We start from the raw sequence: 18,916 nt of genomic DNA, 5'->3' as shown, positions 1-18,916 counted from the left end.
AACCAACATCCTAGAGGAAAACCTGGTTCAGTCTGCTTTCCAACAGACACTTGGAGACACATTCTCCGTTCAGCAAGACAGTAACCTAAAACGCAAGGCCAAATATACACTGGAGTTGTTTGTGACATTGAATGTTCCTGAGTGGCCTAGTTATGGTTTTGACTTAAATCGGCTTGAAAATCGATGACAAAGCTTGAAAATGGCTTTCTAGCAATGATCAACAACCAACTTGACAGAATTGATGAATAAAAAAAATTAAAAAGTGCAAATATTGTACAATCCAGGTGTGCAAAGCTCTTAGTGACTTACCCATAAAGACTCACAGCTGTAATTGCTGCCTAAGGTGATTCTAGTATGTTTTGACTCAAGGGTGTGAATTAATTATTATTGTTTTATTTTTTTTTATTTCACCTTTATGTAACCAGGTAGGCTAGTTGAGAACAAGTTCTCATTTGCAACTGCGACCTGGCCAAGATAAAGCAAAGCAGTGTGACACAGACAACAACACAGAGTTACACATGGAGTAAACAATAAACAAGACAATCAAACAAATCAATGACACAGTAGAAAAAAAGAAAGTGTGCAAAAAGCATGAGGAGGTAGGCAATAAATAGGCCATAGGAGCGAATAATTACAATTTAGCAGATTAACACTGGAGTGATAAATGAGCAGATGATGATGTGCAAGTAGAGATACTGGTGTGCAAAAGAGCAGAAAAGTAAATAAAATAAAAACAGTATGGGGATGAGGTAGGTAGATTGGGTGGGCTATTTACAGATGGACTATGTACTGCTGCAGTGATTGGTTAGCTGCCCAGATAGTTGATGTTTAAAGTTGGTGAGGGAGATGAAAGTCTCCAACTTCAGCGATTTTTGCAAATTAGTTCCAGTCACTGGCAGCAGAGAACTGGAGAGAAAGGGGTCCAAATGAGGTGTTGGCTTTGGGGGATAATCAGTGAGATATACCTGCCGGAACGTGTGCTATGGGTGGATGTTGTTATCGTGACCAGTGAACTGAGATAAGGCGGAGCTTTACCTAGCATAGACTTATAGATGACCTGGAGCCAGTGGGTCTGGCGACGAATATGTTGCAAGTGCCAGCCGACTAGAGCATACAGGTCGCAGTGGTGGGTGGTATAAGGTGATTTGGTTACAAAACGGATGACACTGTGATAGACTGCATACAGTTTGCTGAGTAGAGTGTTGGAAGCTATTTTGTAGATGACATCGCTGAAGTCGAGGATCGGTAGGATAGTCAGTTTTACTAGAGTAAGTTTGGCGACGTGAGTGAAGGAGGCTTTGTTGCGAAAAAGAAAGCCGATTCTAGATTTGATTTTGGATTGTAGATGTTTAATATGAGTCTGGAAGGAGAGTTTACAGTCTTGCCAGACACCTAGGTACTTATAGTTGTCCACATATTCTTGGTCGGTTGCGGGCAGCGAATGTTTGAAAAGCATGCATTTAGTTTTACTAGCGTTTAAGAGCAGTTGGAGGCCACGGAAGTAGTGTTGTATGGCATTGAAGCTCGTTTGGAGGTTAGTTAGCACAGTGTCCAAGGAAGGGCCAGAAGTGTACAGAATGGTGTCGTCTGCGTAGAGGTGGATCAGGGAATCGCCCGCAGCAAGAGCGACATCATTGATATATACAGAGAAAAGAGTCGGCCAGAGAATTGAACCCTGTGGTACCCCCATAGAGACTGCCAGAGGTCCGGACAACATGCCCTCCGAATACTTACAGTACCAGTCAAAAGTTTGGACACAACAAACCATTCCAAGGTTTTTCTTTATTTTTACTATTCTCTACATTGTAGAATAACAGTGAAGACATAAAAATGATAAAATAACACATACGGAATCGTGTAGTAACCAAAGAACTGTTAAACAAATCAAAATATATTTAACATTTTAGATTCTTCAGAGTAGTCACCCTTTGCCTTGATTACAGCTTTGCATACTCTTGGCATTCTCTCAACCAGCTTCATGAGGAATGCTTTTCCAACAGTCTTGAAGGAGTTCCCACATATGCTGAGCACTTGTTGGCTGCTTTTCCTTCACTCTGCAGGTCCAACTCATCCCAAACCATCTCAATTTGTACTTGTATTTGTATTTATTATGGATCCCCATTAGTTTATGCCAAAGCAGTAGCTACTCTTTATGGGGTCCAGCAAAATTAAGGCAGTTTAAAACGTTACAATACGTTCACAGATTTCACAACACACTGTGTGCCCTCAAGCCCCAACTCCACCACATATCTACAGTACTAAATCCATGTGTATGTATAGTGTGTGTGTGTGTGTGTGTGTGTGTGTGTGTGTGTGTGTGTGTGTGTGTGTGTGTGTGTGTGTGTGTGTGTGTGTGTGTGTGTGTGTGTGTGTGTGTGTGTGTGTGTGTGTGTGTGTGTGTGTGTGTGTGTGTGTGTGTGGAGACTGTGAAGAGACCTCTTGTGGCATGTCTTGTGGGGTATGCATGAGTATCCGAGCTGTGTGCCACTAGTTTAGACAGACAACTCGGTGCATTTAACATTTCAATTCCTCTCATGAATAAGGAGTAGTGATGAAGTAGGTATCTCCTCCACTTTCCACCAGGAGAGATTGACATTATAAATATTAGCTCTCTGTGAACATCCAAGGGCCAGCCGTGCTGCCCTGTTCTGAGCCAATTGCAATTTTCATAAGTCCTTGCATCAATATGTTTTGACCATGACAGTTTACAATCTAGTGTTACTCTAAGCAGTTTAGTCATCTCAACTCACTCAATTTCCACATGAGTTATTACAAGATTTGGTTGAGGTTTAGGATTTAGTGAGTGTTTTGTTCCAAATACAGTGCTTTAAGTTTTAGAAATATTTAGGGTAGAGGTCGGCCGATTAATCGGAATGGCCGATTAATTAGGGCCGATTTCAAGTTTTCATAACAATCGGAAATTTTTGGACACCAATTTGGCCGATTTTGTTTTTTTGTTTTAAACCTTTATTTAACATTCTTATTTTCAATGACCGCCTAGGAACGATGGGTTAACTGCCTTGTTCAGGGGAAGAATGACACATTTTTACCTTGTCAGCTCCGGGATTCAATCTTGCAACCTTACAGTTAACTAGTCCAACGCTCTAAACACCTGCCTCACATTGCACTCCACGAGGAGCCTGCATGGTACGCGAATGCAGTAGAAGCCAAGGTAAGTTGCTAGCTAGCATTAAACTTATCTTATAAAAAACAATCAATCAATCATAATCACTAGTTAACTACACATGGTTGAGGATATTACTAGTTTATCTAGCGTGTCCTGTGTTGCATATAATCGATGCAACGCAGGGGGATGATTTAACAAAAGCGCATTTGCGAAAAAGCACAATTGTTGCACAACTGTACCTAACCATAAACACCCATGCTTTTCTTAAAATCAATACACAGAAGTATATATTTTTAAACTTGCATATTTAGCTAAAAAAATCCAGGTAAGCAGGAAATATTAACCAGGTAAAATTGTGTCACTTCTCTTGCTTTCATTGCATTGTAGTAAAACGCTAAATGGATCTACCTCCTGGTCCTCTTCCCCTGTCTCACCCACCAAGGGTAGAGACAGAGATGACCTCACCTACTGAAATACCGGATTGGGCAAAGCCACCAGAAGACGACTCAAGCCAACCAACTATTGAACCTGACTGGTGTCAGGAAGAATCACCCTCTGCCTCAAGTGACACCTCTGAATGGGAACAGCTGATAGACTCATTGCTGATAGAGTAAGGGCACTGTCATAAACAGAGGCCCATATACGCACTGTAAGAAAAGTGTTTCCTCATTGTTGCTAGAATAATAGGCTCTGTCATAACCAGAGGCCCATATATGCACTGTAAGAAAAGTATTTCCTGTTGTAAGATATGTCATCACCCTCTCTGCTCTGGGGGACTGGGAGGAGCAGCGGATCGGGTGCAGAGAATCAAAAGGTATATAAAGAGACATTTGCCATTACTTTGGCGCTGACTTCTTGAATTCTGAATTGAATTCATTTAGACAACCATTTGACTTCGGGTAAATTGACACCTGACTCAAATTACTTAAAGATTCTAACTTGTTGGATCTGAGAAGTGACTTTCCAATATACCGTTTAACTATTGAACAGCTGTTTTGTCGCATATTGACCAGGTGCGTGTGTCTCAGAACCTCGGCCTCGTTGTGTGCCACGGACGCTGCGGTAGTTCAACGGGACTGAGAGTCACTCTAGTCCTTTAGTTGATCTCTTGTTTATACCTATGGTTATCTGAATTGACCCTGTAAGCATATTGACCAGGTGCGTGTGTCTCAGAACCTCGGCCTCGTTGCGTGTTACAGACTTTTTGATATTCTATTGGGGCAAGGGATCACCAACGGGTCCTCTCATCCAGTCCAAACTTGAATCTCTAAATTTAGTAAACCACCGACTTCAAGTCAACCTCTCAGCCAGTAGAGGGGAGTTGCTACTAACTAAATTCTAAAAGAACTCTGACCGATTGAAACTCTGCTCCTGATCTTGTGGGTCTCCTCGTCATCTCTCAAAGGTAATTAAATAACTATTATAAGAATTTAATATAGAGATAAGTGTTATCATTGTACCAGGCATTTTATGAGAGCATTAAGTCATTTGCATGTTTTTGATTAACGCTGTGTGTGACCGAGTAACAAATTGTGTATTTTGAAGTGTGTTTGATTGTAAAAGACAAAAAAAACAGAGTGTTTTCAAAAATAAACGGTAGTCTTACTTTGTCTCGAGCAAAAGGTTCTCTCAAAGACAGTTAACGCACGGGAGATAACAACTCTTACACTTCCCGCTACCGGGACACTGGAAACGGGGATCAATGCTCTATGACAGAATGAGTTACCATTAAAAGACAAGGAGGAAGGTGTGTCCAGTAGTGATTCATTTAATTGTCTTATCGATCTATCTAAGTTTTATTTTCCAAGCGTTACATAGCCGACGGGCAGAGTAGTGAGACTAAGTTGACTAAAGTTCTTCACACTTTAAACTAGATACATCACAGAGGGGAAATACTCAACCACAGGGAAATCATATAGAGACTGGTAGGACTAGTGCTTAACAACAACTCAAGGATCAATTAGTGGTGAAACAAAGAGTCTGGGGGAGAAACGTGGGGTTCACACATCCCAGCTAGAGCTAGACCGTTGAGAGTGACAAGGCAAAAGACCTCTCTACGCGGACAACGTATCGATACAGAAAGAGAGGCAGGGCTACGCGAGCGGTCCTGGTTATACCGAGATAACCTGAAGTATCTATAGTGCCCTGTCCAATCCAGGGAACGGGACGCTAACCACCTCTAGCACCCTGCTGCCGGCCAAGGGGCGGGGCTGAAGGTTTCGTATCGCGACACTATGTAGAGTCAGGGTATATGCAACAGTTTGGTCAGCCTGGCTCATTGCGAACTAATTTGCCAGAATTTTACGTAATTGTGACATAAAACTGAAGGTTGTACAATGTAACAGGAATATTTAGACTTTGGGATGCCACCCGTTAAATAAAATACAGAACGGTTCCGTATTTCACTGAAATAAGAAACGTTTTGTTTTCGAAATGATAGTTTCCGGCTAGTGTAACTGATGTGAAATGGCTAGCTAGTTAGCGGGGTGTGCACTAATAGCGTTTCAAACGTCACTCGCTCTGAGACTTGGAGTAGTTGTTCCCCTTGCTCTGCATGGGTAACGCTGCTTTGAGGGTGGCTGTTGTCTGTGTTCCTGGTTCGAGCCCAGGTAGGGGCGAGGAGAGGGACTGAAGCTATACTGTTACACTGGCAATAAAGTGCCTTTAAGAACATACAACAGTCAAAGGTATATGAAATACAAATGGTTTAGAGAGAAATAGTCCTATAAATACTATATTAACTACAACCTAAAACCTCTTACCTTGGAATATTGAAGTCTTATGTTAAAATGAACCACCAACTTTCATATGTTCTCATGTTCTGAGCAAGGAACTTAAACGTTAGCTTTATTACATGGCACATATTGCCCTTTTACTTTCTTCTTCAACACTTTGTTTTTGCATTATTTAAACCAAATTGAACATGTTTCATTATTTATTTGAGGCTAAATTGATTTTTATTGATGTATTATATTAAGTTAAAATAAGTGTTCATTCAGTATTGTTGTAATTGTCATTAATACAAATACATTTGAAAAATCGGCTGACTAATCGGTATCTGCTTTTTTTTTGGTCCTCCAATAATCGGTATTGGTATAGGCGTTGAAAAATCATAATTGGTCGACCTCTAATTTAGGACTAAAGTATTCCTTGCCACCCACTTTAAAACCAACTGCAGCTCTTTGTTGAGTGTTGCAGTCATTTCAGTCACGGTAGTAGTTGACGTGTATAGTGTTGAGTCATCCGCATACATAGAAACTCTGGCTTTACTCAAAATCAGTTGCATTTAATTAGTAAAAATTGAAAAAGTAAGGGGCCTAAACAGCTACACTGGGGAATTCCTGATTCTAACAGGATAATATTTGATAGGCTTCCATTACCTTCTTATGGTATAGAGGACGGTTGCGTCCCACTTGGGCAAAAAACACGGGAAAATGCAGCGCGGCAAATTTAAAAAAAAGATATAAAAATCAAACTCATTAAATCACACATGTAAGAAAACGTGTCAGATTTTAAAAAGGCTTTTCGGCGAAAGCATAAGAAGCTATTTTCTGATGATAGCACAATAGTAAACAAAGCGGGTAGCATATTTCAACCTTGCAGGCGCTACACAAAACGCAGCAATAAAATATAAAACATGCATTACCTTTGACGAGCTTCTTTTGTTGGCACTCCAATATGTCCCATAAACATCACAATTGGTCCTTTTGTTCTATTAATTCCGTCCATATATATCCCAGTGTCAATTTATAAAGTGTGTTTGATCCAACAAAAAACAGCTTCCAAAAAACGCAACGTCACTAAAAAATAGTTCAAAAGTTGCCTATAAACTTTGCCAAAATATTTCAAACTACTTTTGTAATGCAACTTTAGGTATTTTTAAGCGTTAATAATCGATCAAATTGTAGACGGGTCTATCTGTGTTCAATACAGGAAGACAAAAAACCATGCTACTTTTCACATCTTGCGCACTCTCAACAGTGTTACCCAGTTCCTAGATGGCCTACTTCTTCATTGCACAAAGGAATAACCTCAACCAAATTCCAAAGACTGGTGACATCCAGTGGAAGCGGTAGGAACTGAAAACCAGTTCCTAAGAAATATCGTTTTCCAACGAGACTCACTGAACAAACCTAAAAAAAAAAATCTGAGCGTTTAGTCCTCAGATTTTTGCCTGCTACATAAGTTATGTTATACTCACAGACATGATTCAAACAGTTTTAGAAACTTCAGAGTGTTTTCTATCCAAATCTACTAATGATATGCATATCTTATATTCTTGGCATGGGTAGCAGGAAGTTGAAATTGGCCACGCTATTTATCCAAAAGTGAAAATGCTGCCCCCTATCCCAAAGAGGATTTATTAAAGAACATCCTATGTGTTCTGTTTGACAAGTAACTCTTTATCCACCTTATAGCAGGAGGTGTAAAGCCCTAACGCATAAGTTTTTCCAGCAGCAGACTCCGATCAATAATGTCAAAAGCTGCACTGAACTCTAACAAGACAGGCTCTCTAGGTGGCTTAAATTGAAGATGTGGCAAATAGGAGTGGCAATATCGTCTGCTATTATCCTCAGTAATTTTCCATCTAGATTGTCAGACCCCGTTGGCTTGTCATTGTTGATAGACAACAATATTTTTTTCACCTCTTCCACACTGACTTTATGGAATTCAAAGTACAATTCTTGTCTTTCATAATTTGGTCAGTGTCAGTAGTGTCAGTGTTTGTTGCTGGCATGTCATCCCTAAGTTTGCTTATCTTGCCAATGAAAAAGTAATTAATAAATCTTCTTCGTGCTAGGCCCCTTTTTTTCTCAATTTCCACCTGAATGATGTTCCCAAAGTAAACTGCCTGTCGCTCAGGCCCTGAAGCCAGGATATGCATATAATTGGTACCATTGGAAAGAAAACTATTTGAAGTTTGTAGAAATGTTAAGATAATGTAGGAGAATATAACATAATAGATATGGTAGGATAAATTTGTTTTGAGAGACCATCCTCTTAAAATGGCAAGTATAAAGTCATATTGAAAATTAGCTCCCTGGATGCAATTCCCATGGCTTCCACAGGCTGTCAGCAGTCTATGTTCAAGGTTTCAGGTTTGTAACTTCAAAAACAAATAATAAATATCAGTTTTAGTACAGGGACACAGTCTTGGAAATGTGTGTTTGCGCAAGCCATGAAGACAGGACGCACCTGCTAAAATCCTATTTCCTATTGAACATACTTCTTTCTGTAATACATATTATAGTTTGATCACATTTTAGGGTATCTGAGGAGTGAATAGAAATGTATTTTGACTTGTTGAAACAAAGTTCCACAAGTCAAATGCCCATTGCTCGTGTTTCTTGGCCCAAACAAGTATTTTCTTATTATTGGTGTCCTTTAGTAGTGCTATCTTTGCAGAAGGCCTGATTCACGCAGTCTCCTCTGAACAGTTGATGTTGAGATGTGTCTGATACTTGAACTCCATGAAACATTTATTTGGGCTGCAATCTGAGGTGCAGTTAACTCGAGTGAATTTATCCTCTGCAGCAGACTTAACTCTGGGTCTTTCTTTCCTGTGGCGGTGCTCATGAGAGCCAGTTTCATCATAGCTCTTGATGGTTTTTGCCATACTGTGGACTTGGTCTTTTACCAAATAGGGCTATCTTCTGTACACCACCCCTACCTTGTCACAACACAACTGATTGGCTCAAACGCATTAAGTAGGAAAGACATCTTAACAATGTATACCTGTTAATTGAAATGCATTCCAGGTGACTACCTCATGAAGCTAGTTGAGAGAATACCAAGAGTGTGCAAAGCTGTCATCAAGGCAAAGGGTGGGATAATTTGAAAAATCTCAAATATAAAATATATTTTCATTTGTTTAACACTTTTTTGGTCACTACATGATTCCATATGTCTTATTTCATGTCTTGTGTCTTATATGTCTTTTGTTTTTTATACGTTGTATGTTTGAATGTTGTAAATCTAATAAATTGTGTTCATGCAGGGCTCCCTTTAAAAAGAGGCCTTGGTCTCAATGGGACTCCCTGCTAAAATAAAGGTTCAATAAATAAATAAATAAAATATGGCTGTGGTCTAAAGTAGTGCAATATAAAGGGATATGGTGCCATTTGGGATGCACCAGGTGACTACCCAGTGAGCAAAATTAGTTTGGAATAATGTATTGACTCATTTTGGAATCACTTATATTGTAAATAAGAATAGAATATGTTCCTCAACATTTCTACATTAATGTGGATGCTACCATGATTACGGCTAATCCTGAATGAATCGTGAATAATGATGAGTGCGAAAGTTACAGATGCACAAAAAGTGATACCCCAAGAGATGCTAACCTCTCACCATTACAATAACAGGGGAGGTTAGCATTTTTGGGGGTATGATATTTATGCATCTGTAACTTTCTCATTCATCATTATTCACAATTATTCTTATTTCCAAATTGAGACAATACATTATTTACCATTCATGTGTTATAGGCACAAAATAATCTGAAACACAACCAACACAAACAGCAAACGCATCCAACAAATGTGTAGTCCCAAGCTTGATGTAGTCATTGCATACTATGAATATGGGACTAAATACTTAACTTTTCACTACTTTAATACACATAAGTGAATTCCTCCAATTACCTTTGATTCTCTAAATAAGGGGACTGTGTACAAAAAGTGCTGTAATTTCCAGACAGTTCACCCGATATGGATGGAAATATCCTCAAATTAAAGCTGACAGTCTGCACCTTAAACTCATAGTCATAGTATCATACAAAGTGCTCGAGGACCGAGCAAAAAAAAAAAAAGTGTCACTGTCCCAATACTTTTGGATCTCATTGTATATTTCCACACTATAAAGTTGGAATAATACTGTGAAATTGTGAAAATTGTGATTATGCCCTGTTAGTGTAAGAGCTGTTTGAAATATTTCTGCCTGTTTTGGTAGGATGGAGTATTGGCCTTCCATCGTGACATCACCATGCAGTAAATTAATAAATGGACAAATAAGAAAGAGAGTTTCAAACCTCTCTGCCAATAACAGCTCATTTTCAGTTTTCCCTTCCCCACTCAGACCACTGACAGACAGTCCTAGCTAAATTCTTACTTGAGAAATTACACTTTGCTAAGAAGCTATTTTTGTTTCTTTTCGACCATTTTAATTAAAAACAATCACAGTAAGGCAAAGCTGAAAAAATTCACACGCTCCTTAAGAGGTTCTGTTACCCTGAAATGATTTCATATTGAGATAAAAACAGCTGCATTGGACCTTTAAACATCCTCTGTATTATGTGCTTATTGTTTAAGGATGTCTTCTAGGTGTCATGTTGTCTGCCAATGGCATGTCCATCTTTTTGTGAGAAACTGCACTGGTCACTCAAAACACTTATAAAGTATTTAGAAAGTATAAATAGCCCACACTTTAGATGAGGCCACGCAAAAATATTTAAATAATGATTCATAAATGGTTTATAAGGACCTATATTTAAAATGTAATGAATTAATTGATGAATGATTATTAAATACTTGTTGTTTATACATTTGTGAATAACTAGGTTACTAACATTTACAAATGTGGGAGTAATGATTAATAAATTATGACTACACTATTTACTAATCCATTATAAATGCTTTATTAGGTGGAGGGTAGTGGTCACCATAAAACAGCAAGTGGGATCACCATAAAACAGCATTTAATGCCCTAAGTGACATTCCTGGGGCTAAGGCCAATGGCTGTAATTCAGCTAAGCACTTTAAAGTGTTAGAGACGTCTACTCCTTTGTTCACACTGGCCTTGCAAGTTGACTTGTGTTTTGACCAGGGAGGCAGTTGGTGAGCGAACAGAGATAAGGATGAGCAGATTACTACAAACCTCTCAGAGGAAAGTGTCGGTCTTCATTATGTCTGTCAATTGTTTGTCAATTAAACCTTTAAATTTAGAAGTTGTTTGCCTTACCATTGGGCTCAGCATGTTCCACTCCTTGAGCAAATCATTATTCCCGACAAGGTTATTATTTAGACTTCTGTTATTAAAGCAAGCTATTGATTAGGTGAATATAGTACACCGCTAAATAGTGAATATAGTACACCGCTAACTAATTACTAGAGACAGTCTTTTTGAAATACAGAATTGATTACTTTTACTCTGGCAGTTTTTGTGCAGTTACAATAAAAGAGAATGACATCTAACCATCTCTCTCTCTCCATCCCTCTTCCACGAAGGCTCACTTTCCAGGACACCTACAACACCCGATGTCACAGGAAGGCCAAAAAGATCATCAAGGACATCAACCACCCGAGCCACGGCCTATCATCCAGAAGGCAAGGTCAGTACAGGTGCATCAAAGCTGGGACTGAAAGACTGAAAAATAGCTTTTATCTCAAGGTCATCAGACTGTTAAATAGCCATCACTAGCCGACCTCCACCCAGTACCCTCTCCTGAACTTAGTCACTGTCACTAGTCAGCTACCTCCTGGTTACTCAACCCTTAGAGGCTGCTGCCCTATGTACATAGACATGGAATCACTGGTCACTTTAATAATGAAACACTGGTCACTATAATAATGTTTACATACTGTCACACCCTGACCTTAGTATTTTTGTTTTCCTTGTTATTTTGGTTAGGTCAGGGTGTGACATGGGTGATGTATGTGTTATGTACTTGAGTGAAGACCCAAAAGCGGTTTTAACAGAAAACAGAGTTCTTTAATGAAAAAACAGGAATGGCATAAATCCTCTTCCAACGTAGTCAATGGAACAAAAAGAACGTTAGTATAATGCAGGATGCACCTGCCAGGCAGACTCCGACAGGATAGGACAAGGTGGAAGCAAACGAGACGACAGCTTGCTTCTGGCATCAAAAACACAAACAAGAATCAGACACTGAAAGTAGCAGGAACAGAGAGAGAAATAGAGACCTAATCAGAGGGGGAAGAGAGAACAGGTGGGAAAGAGTGAATGAGCTAGTTAGGGGAGATGTAGAACAGCTGAAGAATGAGAGACAGAAGGTAACCTAAAAAGACCAGCAGAGAGAGACAGAGTGAAGAGAAAGGACAGGAACAGACATAACAAGACATGACAGTACCCCCCCACTCACCGAGCGCCTCCTGGCGCACTCGAGGAGGAAACCTGGCGGCAACGGAGGAAATTATCGATCAGCGAACGGTCCAGCACGTCCCGAGAGGGAACCCAACTCCTCTCCTCAGGACCGTACCCCTCCCAATCCACTAGGTACTGATGACCACGGCCCCGAGGGCGCATGTCCAAAATCTTACGAACCCTGTAGATGGGTGCGCCCTCGACAAGGATGGGGGGGGAGGGAAGCGGGGCGCGAAGAACGGGCTTAACACAGGAGACATGGAAGACCGGGTGAACGCGACGAAGATAGTGCGGGAGAAGAAGTCGCACTGCGACAGGATTAATGACCTGAGAAATACGGAACGGACCAATGAACCGCGGGGCCAACTTGCGAGAAGCTGTCTTAAGGGGAAGGTTCTGAGTGGAGAGCCATACTCTCTGACCGCAACAATATCTAGGACTCTTGGTCCTACGCTTATTAGCGGCCCTCACAGTCTGCGCCCTATTACGGCAAAGTGCCGACCTGACCCCCTTCCAGGTGCGCTCGCAACGCTGGACAAAAGCCTGAGCGGAGGGGACGCTGGACTCGGCGAGCTGAGATGAGAACAGCGGAGGCTGGTACCCGAGGCTACTCTGAAAAGGAGATAGACCGGTAGCAGACGAGGAAGCGAGTTGTGGGCGTACTCTGCCCAGGGAGCTGTTCTGACCAAGACGCAGGGTTACGAAAGAAAGACTGCGTAAAATGCGACCAACAGTCTGATTGGCCCGTTCGGCTTGACCGTTAGACTGGGGATGAAAGCCGGACGAGAGACTGACGGAAGCCCCAATCAAACGGCAAAACTCCCTCCAAAATTGAGACGTGAACTGCGGGCCTCTGTCGGAAACGACGTCAGACGGAAGGCCATGAATTCGGAAAACATTCTCGATAATGATCTGAGCCGTCTCCTTAGCAGAAGGGAGCTTAGCGAGAGAAATGAAATGAGCCGCCTTAGAGAATCTATCGACAACCGTAAGAATAACTGTCTTCCCCGCTGATGAAGGCAGTCCGGTGATAAAATCTAAAGCGATGTGAGACCACGGTCGAGAGGGAATGGGAAGCGGTCTGAGACGGCCGGCAGGAGGAGAGTTCCCAGATTTAGTCTGCGCGCAGACCGAACAAGCGGCGACAAATCGACGCGCGTCACGTTCCCGAGTGGGCCACCAGAAACGCTGGCGAATGGAAGCGAGCGTTCCCCGAACGCCGGGGTGGCCGGCTAACTTGGCAGAGTGGGCCCACTGAAGAACGGCCGGACGAGTAGGAACGGGAACGAACAGAAGGTTCCTAGGACAAGCTCGCGGCGACGGAGTGTGAGCGAGTGCTTGCTTTACCTGCCTCTCAATTCCCCAGACAGTCAACCCGACAACACGCCCGTCAGGAGAATCCCTCGGGGTCGGTGGAGACCTCAGAAGAACTGAAGAGACGAGATAAAGCATCAGGCTTGGTGTTTTTGAGCCCGGACGATAAGAAATAACAAACTCGAAACGAGCGAAAAACAGAGCCCAACGAGCCTGACGCGCATTAAGTCGTTTGGCTGAACGGATGTACTCAAGGTTCCTATGGTCAGTCCAAACGACAAAAGGAACGGTCGCCCCCTCCAACCACTGTCGCCATTCGCCAAGGGCTAAGCGGATGGCGAGCAGTTCGCGATTACCAACATCATAGTTACGTTCTGACGGCGATAAGCGATGAGAGAAAAACGCGCAAGGATGGACCTTGCCGTCAGAGAGAGAGCGCTGAGAAAGAATGGCTCCCACGCCCACCTCTGACGCGTCAACCTCAACAACAAACTGACTAGAGATGTCAGGTGTAACAAGAATAGGTGCGGATGTAAAACGATTCTTAAGAAGATCAAAAGCTCCCTGGGCGGAAACGGACCACTTAAAGCACGTCTTAACAGAAGTAAGGGCTGTGAGGGGAGCTGCCACCTGACCGAAATTACGGATGAAACGACGATAGAAATTAGCGAAGCCCAGAAAGCGCTGCAGCTCGACGCGTGACTTAGGAACGGGCCAATCAATGACAGCCTGGACCTTAGCGGGATCCATCTTAATGCCCTCAGCGGAAATAACGGAACCGAGAAAAGGGACAGAGGCGGCATGAAAAGTGCACTTCTCAGCCTTCACATAAAGACAGTTCTCCAAAAGGCGCTGGAGGACGCTCGCACGTGCTGAACATGAATCGAGAGAGACGGTGAAAAAATCAGGATATCGTCCATGTAAACGAAAACAAAAATGTTCAGCATGTCTCTCAGGACGTCGTTAACTAGTGCCTGAAAGACAGCTGGAGCGTTAACGAGGCCGAAAGGAAGAACCCGGTATTCAAAGTGCCCTAACGGAGTGTTAAACGCCGTCTTCCACTCGTCCCCCTCCCTGATGCGCACGAGATGGTAGGCGTTACGAAGGTCCAATTTGGTGAAAAACCTGGCTCCCTGCAGGATCTCGAAGGCTGAAGACATAAGAGGAAGCGGATAACGATTCTTAACTGTTATGTCATTCAGCCCTCGATAATCCACGCATGGGCGCAGGGACCCGTCCTTCTTCTGAACAAAAAAAAACCCCGCTCCGGCGGGGAGAGGAGGAGGAGACTATGGTACCGGCGTCGAGCGAAACCGACAAATAATCCTCGAGAGCCTTACGTTCGGGAGCCGACAGAGAGTATAATCTACCCCGGGGGGGAGTAGTTCCCGGAAGGAGATCAATACTACAGTCATACGACCGGTGTGGAGGGAGAGAAGTGGCCTTGGAACGACTGAACACCGTGCGCAGATCGTGATACTCCTCCGGCACCCCTGTCAAATCGCCAGGCTCCTCCTGTGAAGAAGAGACAGAGGAAACAGGAGGGATAGCAGACATTAAACAGGTCACATGACAAGAAACATTCCAGGATAGGATAGTATTACTAGACCAATTAATAGAAGGGTTATGGCGCACTAGCCAGGGATGACCCAAAACAACAGGTGTAAAAGGTGAACGAAAAATTAAAAAAGAAATGGTTTCGCTATGATTACCAGAGACAGTGAGGGTTAAAGGCAGCGTCTCACGCTGAATCTTGGGGAGAGAACTACCATCTAAAGCGAACAAGGCCGTGGGCTCCCCTAACTGTCTGAGAGGAATGTCATGTTCCCGAGCCCAGGTCTCGTCCATAAAACAGCCCTCCGCCCCAGAGTCTATCAAGGCACTGCAGGAAGCAGATGAACCGGGCCAGCGGAGATGGACCGGAAAGGTAGTGCGTGATCCAGAAGGAGAGGCCTGAGTAGTTGCGCTCACCAGTAGCCCTCCTCTTACTGATGAGCTCTGGCTTTTACTGGACATGAGGTGACAAAATGACCAGCGGAGCCGCAGTAGAGACAGAGGCGATTGGTGATTCTCCGTTCCTTCTCCTTGGCCGAGAGATGCGGATACCCCCCAGCTGCATAGGCTCAGCATCCGAGCCGGCGGAGGAGGGTGGCAGTGATGCGGCAGGTGGCAGTGATGTGGAGAGGGGAGCAACGGAGAACGCGAGCTCCTTTCCACGAGCTCGGCGACGAAGATCAAACCGTCGCTCTATGCGAATAGCGAGAGCTATTAAGGAGTCCAGACTGGAAGGAACCTCCCGGGAGAGGATCTCATCCTTAACCTCGACAAGGAGACCCTCCAGAAAACGAGCGAGCAAAGCCGGCTCGTTCCAGTCACTAGAGGCAGCGAGAGTGCGAAACTCAATAGAATAATCCGTTATGGATCGATTCCCCTGACATAGGGAAGACAGGGCCCTGGAAGCCTCCTCCCCAAAAACAGAACGGTCAAAAACCCGTATCATCTCCTCCTTAAAGTCCTGATACTGGTTAATACACTCAGCCCTCGCCTCCCAGATTGCCGTGCCCCACTCACGCGCCCGTCCGGTAAGGAGAGAAATGACGTAGGCGATGCGGGCTGCGCTCCTGGAGTAAGTGTTGGGCTGGAGAGAGAACACCACATCACACTGAGTGAGGAATGAGCGGCACTCAGTGGGCTCCCAGAGTAACACGGCGGGTTGTTGATCCTGGGCTCCGGAGACTCGGAAACCCTGGAAGTGGGCGGTGGATCGAGGTGGAGTTGGTGAACCTGTCTTGTGAGGTCGGAGACTTGGACGGCCAGGGTCTCAACGGCATGTCGAGCAGCAGACAATTCCTCCTCGTGTCTGCCTAGCATCGCTCCCTGGATCTCGACGGCGGAGTGAAAAGGGTCCGGAGCCGCTGGGTCCATTCTTGGTCTGATTCTTCTGTTATGTACTTGAGTGAAGACCCAAAAGCGGTTTTAACAGAAAACAGAGTTCTTTAATGAAAAAACAGGAATGGCATAAATCCTCTTCCAACGTAGTCAATGGAACAAAAAGAACGTTAGTATAATGCAGGATGCACCTGCCAGGCAGACTCCGACAGGATAGGACAAGGTGGAAGCAAACGAGACGACAGCTTGCTTCTGGCATCAAAAACACAAACAAGAATCAGACACTGAAAGTAGCAGGAACAGAGAGAGAAATAGAGACCTAATCAGAGGGGGAAGAGAGAACAGGTGGGAAAGAGTGAATGAGCTAGTTAGGGGAGATGTAGAACAGCTGAAGAATGAGAGACAGAGAAGGTAACCTAAAAAGACCAGCAGAGAGAGACAGAGTGAAGAGAAAGGACAGGAACAGACATAACAAGACATGACAGTATGTGTTTTTTGCCTTGTCTAGGGGTTTTGTATGTGTATGGGCTGTTTCCTTTCTAGGTATATTGTATGTCTATGGTTGCCAAGATTGGTTCTCAATTAGAGGCAGCTGTCTATTGTCTATTGTTGTCTCTGATTGGGAACCATATTTAGGCAGCCATACTCTGTGGGTACTTTGTGGGTGATTGTTTCCGTGTCTGTGTTGTTTCACCACACGGTACTGTCTCTCTCTCTCTCTCTCTCTCTCTCTTTCTCTCTCTCTCTCTCTCTCTCTGTCTCTCTGTCTCTCTGTCTCGTTTATTGTTTTGTACTGTTTCGGTTTATTCATTAAGGAGGAGGAAATCAGCCATGACACATACTGTTTTACTCATTTCATATGTACAGTATATACTGTATTCTGGTCAATGCCACTCCGACATTACTCGTCCTAAAATGTATATTTCTTAATTATTTTACTTTGAGATTTGTGTGTATTGTTGTGAACTACTGGAGCTAGGAACACAAGCATTTTGCTACACGCACAATAACATCTGCCAGATATGTTTATGTGACCAATAACATTTGATTGGATTTAGTTTGATTTATGTGGTGGGGAAGTTGTTTAACTGCTTAGCTGACAGAGATAGGAGCTACAGGAGTCCACTCTGTTCCAAGTACATGGCTCTTCTCTATGCCCAGCACACTGGGGACTTCCTGCAGGTAACCATGACTTCTATCAATCACCCCCATAACTTAATCATTAGTGGTACTGAGAGTTCCAGCTTTGACTCTGCATGGAGGCATTGTTATCAGGACATTTGTTCACGTAGAGGGTGACGTTAATGACTTTGACCAACTGCTTTTTTTTTTGGTTAAAAAGATGGTTGTGTACAGTGGATTGTTCTGTACTGAATGTGTACAAGTAGGTTAGGTAAGGAATGAAGTGAAAACCTTTAGGAGGATAGCTCTCCATGAAGAGGGTTGGGCAAAATAATTACAGCAAGCTGTTCAATAGTGAGCCATACTGACTGACGAGTGGCGTGGATTGGTACAGCTCAGCTCAGTACCACAGAATGTTAAAACTCATTTTACTAAATTATTATATATAGTTGCCTCTTTTGATACAGCATCAGTTGTAAAATGGGCTGCTACCGTGAATGCAATACTCAGATGTTGAAACTTTTGAACTTTTTTATTTTTATTCTCTCACTGCAGTTGTTCTCAGGAGACTGGTCAGTGTGTGTGTGTGCAGAGAACATACAATGAGTGTACAAAACATGAACACCTGCTCTTTCCATGACATAGACTGACCAGGTGAATCCAGGTGAAAGCTATGATACCTTATTGTCACTTGTTAAATCCACTTCAATCAGTGTAGATGAGGAGGGAGGAGACAGGTTAAAGAAAGATTTTTAAGCCTTGAGACGTGGATTGTGTATGTACAGTGCATATTCAGACCCCTTATCACACATGATACTGACACTAACGTGTCACTGTTGCCTGTGTTGTGGACAAATGTCTTGGTCTTCATACTGTAGTTTGTTCAGCTTTCTTAGGTTCTATTACAGTGTTGCGAGCGCGAGAAAACAAACGCTCCTCAGTCCCTGAAATATTCACTGGGGCTTGGTCTCGTCGTTATTGCTTAAAGGTAACAGGCCTTGTGATCATTGATCTTTCTGTACGTTGAAAATAACTGGGTTGCACATCACCTCTATAGTGAAGCCTGTATCCACAGCATCGAGTTTAGCACAGGACGTCTTAGGCAAATCCTGATCCTGTGCATTCCCCTCTTCCTCATACTTCTTCTGGAAGTTTTCAAAGAGCTCCTTCCTATCAAACGGGAAAGGAGATCCTGTCAGGGAACTTAGTGACTGCTTTTGGAGAATTGAGAAAGATGGACGGATAAAAAAAAATTCTGAGAGATGAGGCCACATTGAGTAAAGGAGAGAGAGTGTTTTTATTACCATTCTTTTCAAAAGACCACAAAGAAATGGTTCATATGACCACAAAATCAACATT

General features: G+C 43.0%; 1 long non-coding RNA gene across 1 annotated transcript in view; it reads left to right on the top strand.

Annotated features, from left to right (window-relative positions):
• Nucleotides 1-3,953: 3,953 nt before the first annotated feature.
• Nucleotides 3,954-18,916, top strand: part of LOC135545877 (uncharacterized) — a 29,083-nt gene continuing 14,120 nt past the window's right edge. Inside the window, exons 1-2 of the long non-coding RNA XR_010456522.1 lie at nucleotides 3,954-4,532; nucleotides 11,356-11,459. This is a non-coding gene — a long non-coding RNA (uncharacterized LOC135545877). The remainder of the gene's footprint in view (nucleotides 4,533-11,355; nucleotides 11,460-18,916) is intronic.

The sequence above is a fragment of the Oncorhynchus masou genome, chromosome 1, assembly GCF_036934945.1.
Source record: "Oncorhynchus masou masou isolate Uvic2021 chromosome 1, UVic_Omas_1.1, whole genome shotgun sequence".
Taxonomy (NCBI): Eukaryota; Metazoa; Chordata; class Actinopteri; order Salmoniformes; family Salmonidae; genus Oncorhynchus; species Oncorhynchus masou.
Note: the sequence above shows the minus strand (reverse complement) of the source record. Positions and strands in the feature narration are given on the sequence as shown.